This window comes from Marmota monax, unplaced genomic scaffold, assembly GCF_021218885.2.
Source record: "Marmota monax isolate L192 unplaced genomic scaffold, Marmota_monax_Labrador192_F-V1.1 WCK01_AAM20220418_F8-fsc00051, whole genome shotgun sequence".
Lineage (NCBI taxonomy): Eukaryota > Metazoa > Chordata > Mammalia > Rodentia > Sciuridae > Marmota > Marmota monax.
In genome coordinates this window covers 15,315,124-15,332,918 of record NW_026695202.1, presented here as the reverse complement: position 1 = coordinate 15,332,918, position 17,795 = coordinate 15,315,124, and the positions used below count along the sequence as shown (strand labels likewise).

The following is a 17,795-nucleotide window of genomic DNA, read 5'->3' as shown; positions in this document are numbered from 1 at the left end:
TAAGACCACGCTCCCTGCCTCGTGGGGTCGGAAGAGCTTGTACCCAGCTGCTCCTTGATGCAAAGCCACTGGGTCCTTGAGAGACAGGGAGTAGGGGTGGAGGTGGGCACCAGGAGCTGAAGGGCCAGGGTTAGATGGGACGTGTCCCCAAAGCTGGTGTGAGAGCGTCAGGAGGTGTAGCGGTACTGGCCTGGGCTCCACACTGTGTGCCCCTGGACATCAGCTCTGTCCTGTGTGCCCCTGGACATCAGCTCTGTCCTGTGTGCCCCTGGACATCAGCTCTGTCCTGTGTGCCCCTGGACATCAGCTCTGTCCTGTGCCCCTGGACATCAGCTCTGTCCTGTGCGCCCCTGGACATCAGCTCTGTCCTGTGCGCCCCTGGACATCAGCTCTGTCTTGTGCCCCTGGACATCAGCTCTGTCCTGTGCGCCCCTGGACATCAGCTCTGTCCTGTGCGCCCCTGGACATCAGCTCTGTCCTGTGCGCCCCTGGACATCAGCTCTGTCCTGTGCGCCCCTGGACATCAGCTCTGTCCTGTGCCCCTGGACATCAGCTCTGTCCTGTGTGCCCCTGGACATCAGCTCTGTCCTGTGTGCTCCTGGACATCAGCTCTGTCCTGTGTGCCCCTGGACATCAGCTCTGTCCTTTGTGCCCCTGGACATCAGCTCTGTCCTGTGTGCCCCTGGACATCAGTGCTGTACAAATGAGCTTGCACAGATGCCGGCGGGTGCAGAGTCCCTGGCCCATGCTGGGTGCAGTGTGGCTTTTGAGAGGGGTGGTCCCTGAAGGCTACATGGGGCCCTGGAAGACTTAAGAACCTCTGGCAACATGTGCTGCCTCCTCCTGAGACCTCGCTCCCTGGGCATCCTGGGGGCTGGCTCAAGGGAGGAGTGGGCATGTTTCTGCTGTCCCAGGGGAGAGAAGTGGCCCAGCAGGATGCAGAGTCTGGAGCAGGAGCAGGAGGGCAAGGTGCTGGGGAGGCTGGGCTCTGGGGAGGCTGGGCTCTGGGGAGGCTGGGCTCTGGGGGAGGCTGGGCTCTGGGGTGGCTGGGCCCTGGGGGAGGCTGGGCCCTGGGGATGGCTGGGCTCTGGGGAGGTTGGGCCCTGGGGGAGGCTGGGCCCTGGGGAGGCTGGGCTCTGGGGTGGTTGGGCCCTGGTGGAGGCTGGGCTCTGGGGAGACTGGGCTCTGGGGAGGCTGGGCCCTGGGGGAGGCTGGGCCCTGGGGAGGCTGGGCTCTGGGGTGGTTGGGCCCTGGTGGAGGCTGGGCTCTGGGGAGGCTGGGCCCTGGGGGAGGCTGGGCCCTGGGGAGGCTGGGCCCTGGGGTGGTTGGGCCCTGGGGGAGGCTGGGCTCTGAGAAGGCTGGGCTCTGGGGAGGCTGGGCTCTGGGGAGGCTGGGCCCTGGGGTGGTTGGGCCCTGGGGGAGGCTGGGCTCTGAGAAGCCTGGGCTCTGGGGAGGCTGGGCTCTGGGGAGGCTGGGCCCTGGTGGAGGCTGGGCTCTGGAGTGGCTGGGCCCTGGGGGAGGCTGGCTCTGGGGTAGCTGGACCCTGGGGGAAGCTGGGCTCTGGGGTAGCTGGGCCTTGGGGGAGGCTGGGCTCTGGGGAGGCTGGGCCCTGGTGGAGGCTGGGCTCTGGGGAGGCTGGGCCCTGGGGGAGGCTGGGCTCTGGGGTGGCTGGGCCCTGGGGGAGGCTGGGCTCTGGGGTGGCTGGGCCCTGGGGGAGGCTGGGCTCTGGGGTGGCTGGGCCCTGGGGGAGGCTGGGCTCTGGGGTGGCTGGGCCCTGGGGGAGGCTGGGCTCTGGGGTGGCTGGGCCCTGGGGGAGGCTGGGCTCTGGGGAGGCTGGGCCCTGGGGGAGGCTGGGCTTTAGGAGAGGCTGGGCCCTGGACAGGCTGGACTCTGGGGCAGGTTGGGCTTGGGGAATAAGACCCTGGGCTCTGGGACAGTGGCCTGGACACTGGGGTGGAGCTGGAGGTGGGTGTTGGGGTTCGTGGGCAGAGAGAGGGCGGGAGAAGATGGGGTAGAGGAGATGCCCGGGTGGGGGTCAGGAGTGGGGGGTGGGAGAGGCTGCTGGCTGGGTGTGAGGGGAAGTGTCCACCTCAGGCCTCCCTGGGTGGGACGAGACTGTCCTCAGCTGCTCAAACAAACAAAAAAATCGACCACCAACCCAGGGCCTTGGGCTACACCGACGCCTTCTCTCACCGCCTGGAGGCCAGGAACCCAAGCCGAGGGCTCTGGGGAGGGTCCTGCTGCCCCTCCTGGGTTCTGGTGGCCCCGGGTGATTCCCGGCTCCGGACACAGCGTTCCAACCTCAGCCTCCGCCTGCAGGGGGGCTCTGTGTCCTTTCCTTCTCCTGAAAGGACACGGCCCTGGGTTTGGAGCCACCCTGAGTGCAGGACACCCTCTCTTCAGGCCCTTGACTGGGCACGTTTGCAGAGACCTCCTTTCCAAAAAGGTCACCGTCTGGCCTTGCAGCGGACGTGAGTTTTGGGGGCATGCTATGGAGCCCACATGGGGACAGGGACTTGGGTCAGGTACAGGTCCTAGAGGCTGCTGGGTCCCGAGCCCAGGGCATTGGCCACCTGGGCTCAGCCCTGCCAGAGACGGGCTCCGTGCTGATGCTGGTGTGACCGCAGCACAGCTCTAATGTCCCCCCAGGCCCAGGAGACTCAGCCCTGCTGACCGGAGACTCGTGGAGAACAGCGGATAATGAGAACTGCACCCCAAAGTGCCTGTTTTTGGGTGTTGGAAGTCATTTTCTGAACGGGGCCAATCAGCTTGAGGACCTGGGTTCAGGGAGAGGAGGAGAAGCACGTCTCTGGACCACAAGGCACAGCTGGCCCCAGGCGAGGCCACATCAGCACGAGGCCACAGGAACCCAATTGCCCTGCGGTCCTCCTGCAGGCCAGGTGTCTCTGAGCCTTCCCAGAACTGTTCTGCTCCCCAAGGCTGTCCCTGGACCCTCCAGGTAGCCCCAGGCCTGGGCTGGATAATGTGGACCCTGGCTCCTACCAGACAGGAGGCTGCCTGGCCCCGGCCTCAGGGTCCTCTTCTGTGGAAGGGACAGTGTGAGCATCGAGAGTGGCCAGAGGTGAGGGCCGGTGGGGCAGCCTGAGTGCTGTGTGAGCACATAGTAGGTGCTCAGGAAAAGCGGCAGAAGGGCCGACCAATGGAGGAGGAGCCAGATGAGAGGGAAAGGGCAGGGCTGGTCCGTCAAGGCCAGCTGCTCGGAGGGTGGCCGCGGTCTGGGCCAACACACAACACGGAGTGGTACCGCGGGCTGGCGAGAGCTGAGGGAGGTCTTGCAAACTGTTGAGTGCTGTCCGTCTGTGCTTCCTAAGTAACCAGGAAACCCTGGTGGCCAGCCTTGCCCGCTATGCCCAGCTGCCCCTTCTCGTCCCCCTGGTGCTTCTCAACGTGGAGCTCCTGGGCGCCGGCGTCCCCCGGGACCTGCCAGGAGCGCAGACGTGGGGCTCCTCCCGGATTCAGGGAGCCAGGAACTCTGGGTGGGGACGTCTGCCTGTCACACAGAAGTGCCCTGGGGAGCCCCCCAGGGTGGGAGTCTGGGCTCCCCGCTTCCTGCTCAGAGCCCCCCCATCTCCTTGGACTGCAGAGGCCTCCCCAGATCTGCCTCCAGGGGAGGGGCTGGCCTGGTCCAGGGCAGGTGTCGGGCGTCCCAGCTGGCCATCCTGGCCACCCTTGCCTTGTGCTGTCCGCGGTGCATCTGCAGCAAAGGCCATTGGTAAGGTCCAGGCGCCTGCAGCTGCCCGCTGCCCTTCACTGCGGATTCTCCTGTGGACGATTTTGGAACTGCCGCTGCTGCCCTGATTGGGTGGGCAGGTCTCTCCCTCCCCGGGCCTCAGTGTCCCCGTCTGCGGGTGGGGGCTTCTTGTCTGGACCCCAGGCTGCTGTCCCTGCGACTGGGGGCCCGCAGCCCCGTCCTCCGCTCCCCCGGGCCCTCCGCCCAGGCCTCTGTCACCTGTTTGATTTGATTTAGGGACGGGAGTCTCAATTTTTTTGGTGGTGTTGGTGCTGACGGTCTATCCCTGCTCAGTGCCAGGTGCCAGGTTGGCACTAATGTAGAAAAATTAGTCTCATCAGGGCTGTGCTCAGCGCCCTGGGTCCCCGGAGTCTCTGACACGTTAATTAAACTTGATAAATGCTCTGTCCAGAGACAGCTCTGAGCAGAGGACCGGGCACCCAATCTTATTAGCTGGACACATGCGCCAGTCAGTGGCCTGCAAGGCAGGAGCTCCTCAGGCCGCAGCCGGGGGACAGAGCTCTGTCGCTCAGAGGGGCCGTCCTGTGGCCCCTGGCTGTCGGCCGGATGCCCATGCGTCCAGGGAGGGCTCTGGGCATCAGGCCGGCTTGGTCTGAGGGACAGCACAGGCACCGTGAGACAGCCTGAGGGGGGCCCCATCTCGTCACTTGTCTCGTAGGACGCTGTTAGGTGGCTGTATTGGGCTATTTGCTTTGTTATAACCTCTGACGGCGCCTGATTCACGCATCAGGCTTCAGCACAGCTGTGTGGAGGAGAGCCCAGTGTGCGCGGTTTCCGCCTAGCTGTGACTCAGGCATCCTCTGGGGCCTTGAAATGTGTCCCTGAGGATAAGGGCACCCTTGCATTGGTGTCAACCCAGAGCCCATGTCCTTAGGAAGTCCTTCCTTGATCTCCCTCAAGGCCACTCCTCTTCCTACCTTGCTAGGAAATGACTGAAGCTGTAGGAGCCCAGATGCGGCCATGGGGGCCGGAGATGTGGTCATCGGGGCCAGAGATGCGGCCATGGGGGCGGGAGACGCAGTCACAGGGATCAGAGATGCAGTCACAGGGGCCGGAGCCGTGGTCATGGGGGCCAGGCAGCCTCGGCAGCCTCAGCAGCAGGAGTCCCCATCCGCCCGAGGCTCATGTAGGGAGGGGTGGGGCTGCGTCACATCGTCTCTGCGAAGTGGTGACAGGGAAATGCCACGGGGCTCGGGAGAAATCGGTGGCATTTGTGACAGATGGCCACGGGCCGAGTGTGCGATGTCCAGGCACGGAGCGGTTCCTACGTGTGACTTTGCTTTTCCAGAGCAGCTCAGCGGCCTCCGGCTCCCCTCCCCCGGGGTTGACCCAGGAACGGGGAGGGTGCTGTGGCCGAGGTGGACCCCGCGACCTGCAGGGCCCCCAGGGCTCCGAGGCCCGAGGCCCGAGGAAGGGCGCAGGTGAGCCCTGGGGTGAGCCAGCTCGGCCTGCTCCAGTGGGGTGGCTGTGGGCCTGCGGCTTCCCCTCTCTGGCCCTGACTCCGTCCCTTGCCATCTGAGACACTGGTGACATCAGAGCAGGGAGTCCACCATGCGGATCCCCTGGCTGAGCACTGGGGACACCGGGCGACTCAGGCCTGGCCTTGAGGATGTCTCTGTTGGAGGGACAAGCCACACACAGACCCCAGAGGGTGGCCCTGAGCCGGGGCGGGGGTGCCCTGGGGTGGGGTCACCAGGCAGAACCACCTCCAGCTACGGCGGAGCCTGTCACCCGTGGCTTGGAGGCCTGCTCTGCCGTGGATTCCAGGGGTATTGGCTCAGTTTCAGGGGCGCCCTGGTGGCTGTGCCCCTGGCACCTGCGTGGTCATCGAGCACCCATGGACCCTGCCTCTGAGCCTCGCCTGGGCACATGACACACGCAGACCCCGCTGCAGGGAGTCCCAGGTCCCCAGGGTGGCCCCCGCCCCCGCCCTGCCTCCCTGGGGGCTCATGTGCCCAAGCAGCAAGCTCCCCTGGGAGATGCAGTCCCTGGACAACTCCACCTTCTGACCACTGTGGCTGCATGCAGACTGCAGGGAACCCCAGGGTGTGCCAGGGCCCAGCGGGGCCATGGCAGAGCGTCAGCCGGCCTCGCACAGGGCTCCCGGGCATCACTTAACGAGATCTGTGAGGTCTGCCTCGTTACTTGCCAGACAGTGCCAGTGTCATGTCCACTTACAGACGAGGAAGCCGAGGCCACCATCCGCCAGCACAGAGCCTGGCTCGGGTCCCAGGGAGGCCAACTGGCGTCCAGGTGCCCAGTCTCTAGGTTGCCTGTCAGCTGGAGGGGCCTCTGGATTTTGCAGGGACACTGTACTGGGCCTCGCCTGGCACTCGGGGTCACTTCCTATGGCCAGTGCGTGCCCTGCACCCCGCCCTGCCCCACGCCCACTCAGCCCCAGCGCCCTGTTGCACCCTGAGTGACGGGAGGAGCCTCCGCCTGTGGTCAGCAGCCTCCCTCAGAAGTGTGACCATCTGCCTCAGCTGCGGGGGGCGACGGGGGGCACAGAGTCACCAGGGAGCCAGCTGCAGGCCCAGAGAGGCCCCAGCCTGGGGAGCACAGGGGCTGAAGTGTGCCCAGGACACTTGGTCCCGGCAGGGGGACAGATGGCCTTCCCAGCTCAGCCTGCTCTGGGGACGAGGCCAGGGACGTCCCTCACCTCCTCGAGCCTCGGGCTCCTCATCTGTTCACTGGCTCTGGTCTGGAGTGCGCGGCCAGCTGACCTGCAGTGGGATCTCAGGAGACAGTGTCACTCGGGCCAGGGTCTCCGCTCTGGCTGGCCCCACTCAGAGGTGGGCAGCCGTGGCAGTGTAGTCCCCAGGGGAGGCCTGCGGGCAGGGGGAAGGGGACACTCCGGGGCTCAGTGGCCAGCAGGACCCCCTCTGGCTCCCTCCGCCTGGAGAGAGGTTGGAGTTGGGACCCACACTGACTCCTGGTGGTGCAGAGCGGCTGGACCCGGTGGCGGGTGGTGGGAAGGAGTGACGGGGACGCGCTGGTGACCAGGAGGTGTGGGGGGTGGCAGACTAGGCCGAGGGCACAGGGCACACTCACGTCCCATCAGTGACCCAGCCAGGGCTCCAAGGGATAAGCCAGGCCCCGGTGGCTGGTGACAGATCAGGCCATCGCTTCTCCCTCTCAGGGAGGAGTCACTGGGCCTTCCCACCCAGTGTCCCTGCCCAGCCCGCCCACAGTGACATCGGTGTCCCCGTGCCCCCAGAGCACTGCCCTGACAAAGCCCGCCCTGAGCAGCAGTCAGAGTGCAGGACGGGCACAGGGCCCGCTGCCTTCCTGCCGCCCTGGAGCCCTGGCCATAGGACACTGGGAGGCCACCTGGAGTGTGGTCCTGTGGCCGGGCTGGAGCGCCTGAGGCTCTGGGCTCCATCCCCCCCCGCCCCCGTACAGCTCAAGCGACAGACCCAGAGACTCGGTCCTGGCACTAACTGTAGGGGGTGGGGACAGTGTCCTCGCTGTGGGGCCTTCTCTCTGTCAGTGGCCCATCAGGCAGGGTCCCCCCCCAGGGGGTCGTGGGGCCGCAGGTGCCAAGGCGGAGGTGGGAGGGGCCTCTCCTTAGTGACCGAGAGCTGTCCCCTGGTGAGGGTCCCACTCCCCAGCCTGCGCCTTGGTGCTGTGCTGGTCGAGAGCTGAGAGGTCCCCAGGGAGAGGGAGGCTGTCACCAGGACCTGCCATGGCTCCATTGACCTGGAGTCTGAGAATGCCACCGGGCCACCTTGGGAGCCTTGGTTCCCTGGTGGAGGCCGGCTGATGGCTGCGGTGGGGAGGGGACCTGGCCAGGGCGGTGGAGATGCTCTGACTCGTGTCCACGACCAAAGCCAGCTGCAGGGCACACGCAGTCCAGGAGGGAGCGCTCAGGCCTTGGGGACAGGGAGCCCGCCAGGGGTCAGGGAGTCTACTTGGGGACAGGGAGCCTGCCTGGGGTCAGGGAGTCCACCTGGGCAGGCTGAGTCGCTGGGGAGGCCTGTGGCGCAGCCTGAGGGGCCTGAGAGAGGCGTCCCCCCCAGGACGGCCACCTCCGTGGCTGTCGCTGTACTTTGTAAAACCTGGCCCTTCCTCCTCCTTCTCGGCTCTGCCCGCTATCCACACGGGTCACGGTCACCGCGCCTGACCTGCGTTTCTGTGCCGGTGTTACAGGGTGTCGGGGGAGCGACTCGGCACAGGGCTCCGCACCCCCCACAGATGGACAAAGCATCGTCCTGGGCGGGCGGGGAGGGCCCAGGACTGACCTTGAGGAGCAGCTGCCAGGCGCTGGGAGGAGGCCGCGTTTTGCTATTGTCTTTATTTGGAGTTAAACAAACGGAGTCGGGAGGTCTGTCTGGATGCCAAGTGACGACTGGTGGGAGGCGGGCGGCCAAACCGGTATGGGCGCTCCCCAGCCTCCTCCCGATCAGATAAAAGGACAGGCTCCTGCAAAGGCGCCCAGTGGGGTCCGGCCTGGCCCCGCCTCCCCCCATGGAGGAGGCAGCCCCCAGGACTCCTCACCGGGCCTCATATGCTGCTCCTCCCATGGAGGCTGAAGGCTGTGGCTTCCCCGGCCTCCGGCCTGGGCAGGGCTAGATCTGTATTTTCTTCAGTGAACCCAGACTGGACCACAGACACTGCACCCTCTGGGGCAGGGGTAACAGATCAAGGAGGGCCAGCTAGAGGTGATGCTGATGTTTGAAGCCAAGTCCTACCCGCAAAGGTGGGTGGGGGACGCTCAGGAGATGTTTTCAATTTGAAATAAGATGCTAAGGGACACACGGGTCATGTTTTGGGAGAACTTTAAAAAACTGAGGGACAATTTGCAGACTACTGCTGTTGACCACTTGGAAGTGCACAGTGAAGTGACATTTAGTGAGTTCACAGAGCCCATAACTAGCACCTCTTTTAGGTTTCCACATTCTTATCATTCCAGAGGAACACATGGATCCCCTAAAAATGGTCCTCTGCTTCAAATCGCTCGTTTGAGTTAACAGGCAGATGTCTGGTCCTGCCATGTTGGTTAGGAGGCGTGTTGGAGAGCTCTCTGTCACTATAGCAAAATACCTGAGGCAATCAGCTTATAAAAAGAAAAGGTTGGCCAGGCGTGGTGGTGGTACATGCCTGTAATCCCAGAGGCTTGGGAGGCTGAGGCAGGAGGGTTGCAAGTTCAAAGCCCTAAGCAACTCAGACTCTGTCTCAAAATAAAATATAAAAGGGAACTGGGGATGTGGCTCAGTGGTTAGCACACACCTAGGTTCAATCCCTGTTCACCCCCCATAAAAAGAGTTTTCTTGATTCACTGTCTGGAGGCTCCAGTCCAAGAAGAGGCAGCCCTGGTGCTCTGGGCAGGGCACCCGCTGCGGGGAGCCCGTGACAGAGCCGACTGTTTACATCAAGAGCCAGGAAGTAGAGAGAGAAGGGGTCCCACACCCTCTTTAAGGGATACCCCCAGTGACCTGAGAGCCTCTGCTAGCCCTGCCTCTTGAAGGTCCACTGTACTTCAACAGTGTCACCTGGTGACCAAGACTTTAGTGCCCAGATCTTAGGGGACATTATCCATATTCAACCCACAGCAGGACTGGGTGCTGAGGAAGGGGGGCGTGTGGCCCTGGGGAGGGAGGCTTTGGGCTTCGGCTGCCACCTACCCTCACTTGGGGGAGCTTCTGAACCGCGAAGCCTCCCGACCCTGGTGTGGCTGGGAATTGGAAGGAGAGACGCCTCCCCTCCTCATCACACGGCATCTTGATCAAGCTTTGCCTGAAGGCAGACAGCCCAGGCCCTTCTGCACCTTGGGAGCCGGGAAGTTCTTCTTTTGGCTCAGGTCGGTTTGATGTGACCAGCCCCATGTCCTAGTTTACGACGGGGACAGTGGAGATGAGGGAGGAGGGCTTCAGTGCTGGTCCGGCCTCTGCCTCCTCCTCCAGCCTCTGTGACCCCGAGGTGGGGCTTGAGGTGACAAGGGTCCCAGGGGCTGTGGCCTCGCGGATTAATCCACAGATGCTGAATGGACGGCTGGAGGTGGGACCTCGCAGGGGGCAGGAGTCCCTGGGGTGGCTCTGGAGGTCACCTCCCCCAGCCCCTTCCCTCCCCCCTGAGCTGGTGTCTCTCCGCGCCTGGCCCTGTGCCAGGACGCAGCCTCACCCGAGGCCCAGAGGGTGGCAGCTGCCCGGCCCGACCCTCCCCCAGGTGCTCCGTGGAGGGGGTGGTCCTCCTCCCGCCCACTCGGGTCGGCCAGGACACACAGGAAGCCCCTTTTATTCACTCCTTCATTGACTTGGCTGTGACAATGCCGGGGTCACAAAGGAACTCCGAAATCTCTCAGCAGCTCCCCTGGGGACGTGCTCCACATAACCTCCAGGGGACTTGCTGGGCCTCCTCCATCCCCAACCCGTGTTCTGCTGGGCCTGTCTGTGCGTCAGCCCGCCCCACGGCAGAACAGGGCCTGGCTGCAGCTAGGGGCTTCCCAGCGGCTCTGCCCCACCTGCCCCAGGGCCTTGTCACCTGCCCCCTCTGCTGGAAGCCCCCTGTGAGTTCCAATGGCACTTGCTCTTTTCAGAAGGGGGCGAGACGCTGCTGAGCTAGGGCCTGGGAGCCGAGAAGGGCTGGGCGCCAGGAGGCCAGTCCCACAGCAATGTCACCCAGAGCAGCTCCCACCGCACCCTGACCCTGTGAGGGAAGGCAGGGCTTCCAGCCCGGCCAGAGGACGCAATCTGCATTTGAAAATGGCCTCCCGGGCTGCCTCAGGGACAGAAAGGTGATGATGATACTTCTATTTTTAAGAAAGGCCAACCCCCCTGGTGGCACCCCGAGGAAAGGGCAGCTCCCGGTGATGGACAGCCTCCCGCCAGGGCCCATCAGTGACTCAGCAGCTGCGGAGGGTGCAGGGCCTCCTGGGGCCCCAGACCTGGTGGAGGGAGGCCGGGGCCAGGCTAGAGCTCCACCCCTGGAAGCCTTGGATTTGACTCTCTGGTTCCTGGCCCTTCTGGAACGCTGCGGTGGGCCACCCGGGGCCTGTGCTGGCCGCTGGACACAGGGCTGAGCTACCCCTGTGGTGAGGAGATGGGGCGCGCACAGCAGGGTGACCTGGGACAGAGAGCAAGGGGGTCCTGGGAGCCACAGCCGGGTGATGCTGGAGAGGGCCTGGCCCATGGGGGTCCGGGGAAGGAGGAGGGGTTGGCCCAGGGGCGGGGGGCTGCCAGGCGGAGCTCGGAGGACGCGAGGACCCAGGGCGCAGGGGCGAGTGGGGCAGGACGTGGGGCTGCCAGTCCTTGGGGGCTCTGAGCGTCCAGCTGATGAGCGTGGACTGCACCCGGGGGTCCTGTAGAACTGGGGGAGGGGCTAGGAAGGAAAGGGACCCGGCTGTCATTCACAAGTGACTCTGCATTGGAAGTCAGAGCCGAAGACCACACAGGCCTGCCCTGGGTGTCCGCCCAGGGCAAGGGCTCGGGCCCGTGAGCCTGGTGGTGAGGTCGTTAGCCCCAGTTACAGAGGAGGAGCCTGCGTCCAGAGAGGCGAAGGACGGGCCAGGCCCTCGGGACACGGGGTGCCGCCCGGAGGGCCCGTGGCCCCTCTGCTGGTCTTCACAGCCCGCAGGACCCCTCCCCACGGGGCTGGCCAGCTTGGCCCCCGGCCTCAGTGGAGTGGCGGGTGCGGAGCAGCGTGTGACAGTCCCCGCGTCCCGGGCTTGGTTGTTCTCTCTTAATCGCTTTTCTGGGGAAACAGCTGCTAGCTCATGAGCCTCCTGTGGCGTGGTCACCTGGTAGGCCATGGAGGCCCCTGCAAGTGGCCACAGGGTCCCCATCCTGAGCCTCCTGAGCCACCAGAGCCACCTGGCTCAGGATCTGTCACCCAGATCCTGGACCCTCAGGAGCTGGGAGAGATGTGGGTTCACCATCTCACAGTCCTGGACTCGGGGCTCTTTGTCACGCGGCAGTGGGTGGCTGAAGCACATGGCTGCTTGGTGGCACATCCAGGGCTCCAAGTCCCAAACTCTGGCTCTTGTTCTTCTACTCAGCCTGCCATGGTCTCGATCCCTTGCCCTGATGTCTCTTTCCTCAGACTGCAGGTCCCATCCCGTCCCATCCTGTCCCCTTCCCCCCCCCCCCCCCCCCCCCGCCGCTAGTGACAGGCCCTGGGGCTAGTGGTTGGGTCCTCATGCCACCCCGGCCCCAGTCACTGTAGCCAAGGCCGTCCTCCCAGCCTAGCTCCCGGCCCCGCCCTGGCACCACCTTCTGTGTCCTGCCTGGTCCCACCGCCTCCCACTCTCCCCTTCTCGTGGCAGGAGGGACACAGTGCTTGTCTCAGGGCCAAGTCCCTGGAAATGCCAGGTCATGGTCACACCCCGTCTACAGACAAGGAAGCCGAGCCCGGGGCTGGGGGTGGACAGAGTGGGACCCCCACTCATCCCAGCCCTGAGTCAGGCCCCGGGCTACCCCGCGTTCCCCTCGTATTGTAATCCTTGCAGGGACCCCTTGGGGTGGAGATGGGAATCCGGTGTCCGCTTCACCCATGCCTCAGTCGGTGTTGCTGTAACAAAATGCCCAAGGCGGCGTCACTTAGGAACAACTGAAATTTGCTTCCCACAGTTCTGGAGGCTGGAAGTCTGAGACCGAGGTGCTGGTGGGCCTGCGTCCAGGGAGGGGTGCTCTCTGCTCCCTGATGACTCCTGATTCTGCGTCTTTCAGAGGGACAGGGCTGTTCCACCTGGCACAGAGGCTGGAGGGCAGGGGCCCCTAAGAAGAGCACCCCGTCTTTCCCTGGGTGTGGGCAGAGGCCGGGAGCACCCGGGGCCGCAGGCTGCTGGCCGCACCCCCTGAGGCTCCCGTGTGGCGCTTTACAGACCCACACGCAGTCTGCAGGCGAAGCCAGGAAGGAGCAGCCACAGGGCCCCCTTTACAGACAGTGGACTGGGCTCCCGAGGGAGAGGTGACTAGCAAGAGACAGGTGGGCTGCCAGGGAGCTGCCCGCCCAGGGTGAAGAGCAGGGGGGCTCTCAGCAGCCAGGCTTGCCCCAGGTCACACCCAACTGGGTTCCACTGGATGGTCCAGGCTCCCAGCAGGAGCCAAGCCCAGGCCGCCATCGGCTTTGGCTTGGGAAAGGTTGAGGCAGAGAAGCTTCTAGAGCCAAATAGAGAGGCACATTCTATGGACACAGCTCAAGGGTCGGGCACAGGGTGCACAGTCACGAGAGCCCTACCCTGTCCACACTGAGAGCCGTTGGCCCACGGCTTGGTGGCCGTCCAGGGAGGTCTGTGTCTCCCTGCCTCCATGGTGAGGTTCATAATTTTTACACACTGAAGCATTTGAGCCTTTGGCTGAGAATCCAGGCCATCCATCCATTCACCCATCCACACATCCATCCATCCATCCACCATCCATTCATCCATCCATCTATCCATTCATCCATCCACCCATCCACCAACCCATCCATCCATCCATCCACCTATGCATCCATCCACCCACCCACCCACCCATCTATCCACTCATCTATCCATCCATCTATCCACCTACTCATCCACCCATCTCTCCATCCATCTATCCATCCATCCGTCCACCCATCTATCCACCCATCCACCCATCTATCCATCCATCCATCCATCCATCCATCCATCCATTCATCCACCTATTCATCCATCCATCCATCCACCCACCCATCTATCCACCTATCTATCCATCCATCCATCCATCTATCCACCTATTCATCCATCCACCTATTCATCCATCCATCCATCCATCCACCTACTCATCCACCCATCTATCCATCCACCATCCATCTATCCATCCATCCATCCATCCATCCACCCATCTATCCACCCATCTATCAATCCATCTATCCATTCACCTATCCACCTATGCATGCATGCATCCATCCATCCACCTATGCATCCATCCACCTATGCATCCATCCATCCACCCATCTATCCATCCACCCATCCATCCATCCACCCACCCACCCACCCATCTATCCACTCATCTATCCATCCATCTATCCACCTACTCATCCACCCATCCATCCATCCACCCACCCACCCATCTCTCCATCCATCCACCCATCTATCCATCCATCATCCACCCATCCACTCATCACCCATCCACCTCCCATCCGTCCATCCGTCCACCAACCCGTCCATCCGCCCACCCCCCCTCCCCTCCCTCCATGCCCGCGTCACTCTGTGCCTTCTCCTCTGCATGCCATGTGAAGATCAAGCAGTCCCTGGCCTTGGCCCCTTGCAGACTTCAAGCCCTAGAACTCTGTGCTCTTTCCTCTGTGACTGGTCTTGTCAGCAGGTGGACAGGTGAGGACAGGCAGTGAGCAGGACACATGCTGGGGAAGAGGGAAGAAGGAGAGAGACTGTGGAGGCCCTGGGTATGCTTGGGGGCCAAGGCAGGGCCAGGAGGGGCCACCTGAGATGAGGCTGGTCAGATCTGCAGGAGGCCAGGCAGGGATGGGGAGCGGGGCTTCAGGTGGGGAAAGAGGCCGCCGGAGCCGGGGCAGGGGAGGGCCAGGCTCTGCTGGGGCACACTACTGGAGCCAGGCCCAGGGGCGGGGCAGATGTGCTGCCAGGAGCTGGCCACGGGCTGGAGGGCTCGCAGGGCCAGGCTGCGGGATCGGAGGCAGCTCTGACGGGTGGTGGTGGCTGTGGGGCTGGGATCTCCCTGGGTCTGGGGCTGACTCTGGCCTCCAGGGGGGGCAGGTTGGGTAAGGAATGAAGTGCTGCCCCAGGGGGCTGTTTGGACTCCCGGGAGCGCTGTGCACCCAGGCTCTGTGGGCCTGGCCCCGCTCCCCTGTGGGAGCCTCCTTGCTGGTCCACTGACGGCCGCAGGGCCCTGTCCTCCCAGCCTGTTGCCCACCGCGGGAGCCTCCTTGAGCCTCCCTTTGCTGGCCCGGGGAGACCCCTACTAGGGTGCAGTGGGCTCACCCCAGCTGAGGCTCCAGGTCCCGGGTTTCCTTGCAGAGAGAGGAGGAAACGCAGGGTAGGTGGGGACCGAAAGCCGTCGGAGGATTGTCCAGAAGAGGGGGTGAGGGGCATGGCTGTCGGACAGCAGAGGGCCTGCCTTGCCCCGCTGCCTCCTCAGAAGAGAGTGCAATGCCCGGCCCACGGGCCAGGTGAGCTGGGCCTACAATCCTGGCTGTGGGACCCTGAGAGAGTGACTTAACCTCTCTGTGCCTCCACTGCTGCATCTGTGATGCAGGGACATGGCTCCGCCCACCTCATGGGTGACTTAGTCAGAATGGTGTCTGCCACAGCAAGTGGCCCCTCAAGGTCAACTAGAGTCACAGCTGCCATTATTCTGCAGGGGATGGTGCTGCCTGAGTTGGGCAGCGAGGCTGCTGGTGCCTAGGACTTGGGCTGAGACGGACCTAGTGGATGGCATGCAGCTCTCAGGGTGACCCCCTCTGATGGGGCAGGTGGGCGGCAGGAGGACCAGCGCCTGAGCTCCCGAAGGCCCTCCAGGGGACAGCAGGTGTGGGCTGAGCCCTGAGGCTGGGAGGGTGAGTGGGCGGATGCCCAAGGGATTTAACAACAGGCACAGAGGCAAAGGCCGTGGGGCAGGGACTGCGGACCTGGGGCTCTGGCTGACCTTGGGCTCTGGCTGACCTTCGGTTCTGGCTGACCTTGGGCTCTGGCTCACCTTGGGCTCTGCCTGACCTTGGGCTGGTGGCCCAGGCCAGGTCCCTCCTCTGCACTTAGATGTGCAGCGTTGGACGCTCCCCCACGGCCCTGGTTTCCCAGGTCAAGCAGCAGCAGCGCTCTGCCGGCCTCAGGTGAGGCTGGAGTCTGCAGACCCTCAGAGCCTCCTCGGTGCTCCCCGCCCGTCTGTCCCAGTGGGGACTGAGGAGGAGGCAGGCCCGGCGCTGGCTGCTGACAGCCTTCTAATTGGCGTGGGAAAGGGGCGTTGTGATTCCTGCTCCGACTCGCAGCTCCGATGACAGATGCTGTCAGATGCTTTTAACAAGCCCTGGGCTTTGCGGGCCAAGGTACCCCCCGGGCCAGAGCTGGGATAATTGGGTCCTTCAAAAACACCACGGAAAGAGACAGAGGCAGCCCTCTCCAGCTCCGTCGCACTCGCTGGCACAGGGTGGACTGAGGTCCCCAGCCAGACCCCGGTCAGCCTGGAAAATCCCCAGAGTCCTGTCCCCCACTGTCCCCACCCCACTCGGGGTGGTGCCCCTGCTGGCCTCAGCCCCCGGGCAGGGACGCAGGGTCCCACTACTCCCCTCCCAGGAAGCCAGTCCGCTGGGCGGGGTGGCAGGGCTGTTGGAGGAGCCCCCGGCCCCCCACTCCCTGAGCTGAAGAGCTGCTGGCTCCCCGCTCCCAGGTGGATCCCGGCACCGCTGTGCACACAGGCGCCTGCTAATCAAAATCAGGGTCGACATCTGGGGCTTTTGCTGGAGATGGCAGTTCACGCTCTGCCGTCAGCAGACAGCTGAAGCCTCGGGTTTTTCCTGAGCTCGCGGCCTTAGCTGGGCAGAGGGCTTCTGACGTCCAGATGCCTCTGTTTATCTACCCAGCACATTTGGAGAGGCTTTGAGAGGTTCTGAAGAACAAGTTTGTCCTGATAGGGACACAAACAAACACCCTCTTTTGGAGCCAGGAAAGACCATGTGAGAGTCCAGTTCTCACTTACCCGCTGTGTGTCCTCAGGCAGGGGCTCCACCTCTCTGGGCCTGTCTCCTATCTGTTGATGGGGCTGTGCGATGGCTTCACTGAAGCCCCCATTGAAGGTGGAGGAGGCCCTGAGATACACACCGCAGCTGCTGAACAGATGTTTCCAGAATAGGGTTGTTTAAGATGGCGCGCGGGGTGACAGCCGGACAGTTAACCAAGAAACCAAAAAGGAGCAGGGGCCACTCCCTCCCACGCCTGCCGGCTCCTACGCTCCTGCGCCTGGGCAGGGACGTCCAGCAGGAGGCCCGGCTTCCAGATAACCCTGGGGCCTCCCTGAGCTCCCTCCGCCCACTTGGCTCAGCGGGTTTTGGGGTGAAAGGTCCTGAGGCACAGAGAAGGCAGCCTCGAGGGGTCTGTGCGGCAGAGGCGGCCGGGGCAGAGGGTGGGAGAGGGAGACCCTGGTTCCGGAGCGGATCCTGGCCCAGGTGTAGGACGGTGTCCTCCTGAGGAGCTTCGTGTGGGGTCCGTGTGACCACCTGGACGTGGGTCTCAGTAAGGCCACTGTGGAAAAGCCAGGGGCCACCTGGTCTCTGTGACCTGAATCCAGAGGCAGGTGGGGCTCACAGAGCCACCAGGAAAGGGTGTTTCCAGGGCTGCCCCAGGCCACCCGAGCCGGAGGGAGGTGACAGGGACAGGCCTGTGCTGGAGAGCTGCCCGCTGCCCCTCTGCTCTCTGCCCACACCCAGTGAGGGGAGGGGCTGCCGCCTGCAGGGCCGCCCTGGGCTGGCCTCCTCAGTCCCTGCTCCTGCCTGGTGCCCTGGGGCTCAGTGGCTGCCCACAAAGCCCCAAGGGCCCCACTGGGCGCTCTGAGGGTCTGCAGGCTGCACGGCCCCGAGGCAGCTCGGTCAGCTCCCTGGGGGAACCCGAGTCGGCTGCAGCCCTGGCGGGGCCAGCCCTGCTCCAGGTGCCGTCCCTCCTCACAGGGGCCTCCTCCCCGGCCTCCCCCACCTGTTGCAGGCTCCGCCCCCTGACCTCCTCGCTGCCTGCCCGGGCACTCACCTTTCCTGGGCTTGCCGGGCGAGGTCCCTGAGGTCCAGGGCATCTCCTGGCCGAGTCCCCATGAGGACAGGTGGCTGAGGGCCAGATCCTCCTGAGTGAAGGTGGGATGCGCAGTGTCCCTCCTGAGTGGGTCCTGGCCGTCCAGAGCCACCGCCTATGAGAATGGAGGGTCTGCAGGCCCTCTCCAGGTCCCCTCCAGGTCCCCTCCAGTCCCCTCCAGGTCCCCACCTGGTCCCAGGTCCTCTCAACAAAGGTCCCATTTTTGCAGAGGACACTGAGGTCCTGGGGGCAAGTGCAGGGTGACGGGGAGGGGAAAGCCGAGGACATCGGCCTTTGGCTCCCAGAGGGAGGGCAGAGCAGTCGGCAGGCGCTCCA

At 64.1% G+C, this 17,795-nt stretch overlaps 1 long non-coding RNA gene across 1 annotated transcript; it reads right to left on the bottom strand.

The window, feature by feature from the left end:
• Positions 1-13,912: 13,912 nt before the first annotated feature.
• LOC124082791 (uncharacterized) lies at positions 13,913-16,635 on the bottom strand. Its single transcript, XR_006848486.2, has 2 exons — positions 16,381-16,635; positions 13,913-14,074 (listed from the first exon to the last, which is right to left on the bottom strand). It is a non-coding gene; the product is annotated as an uncharacterized LOC124082791 (long non-coding RNA).
• Positions 16,636-17,795: the final 1,160 nt, after the last annotated feature.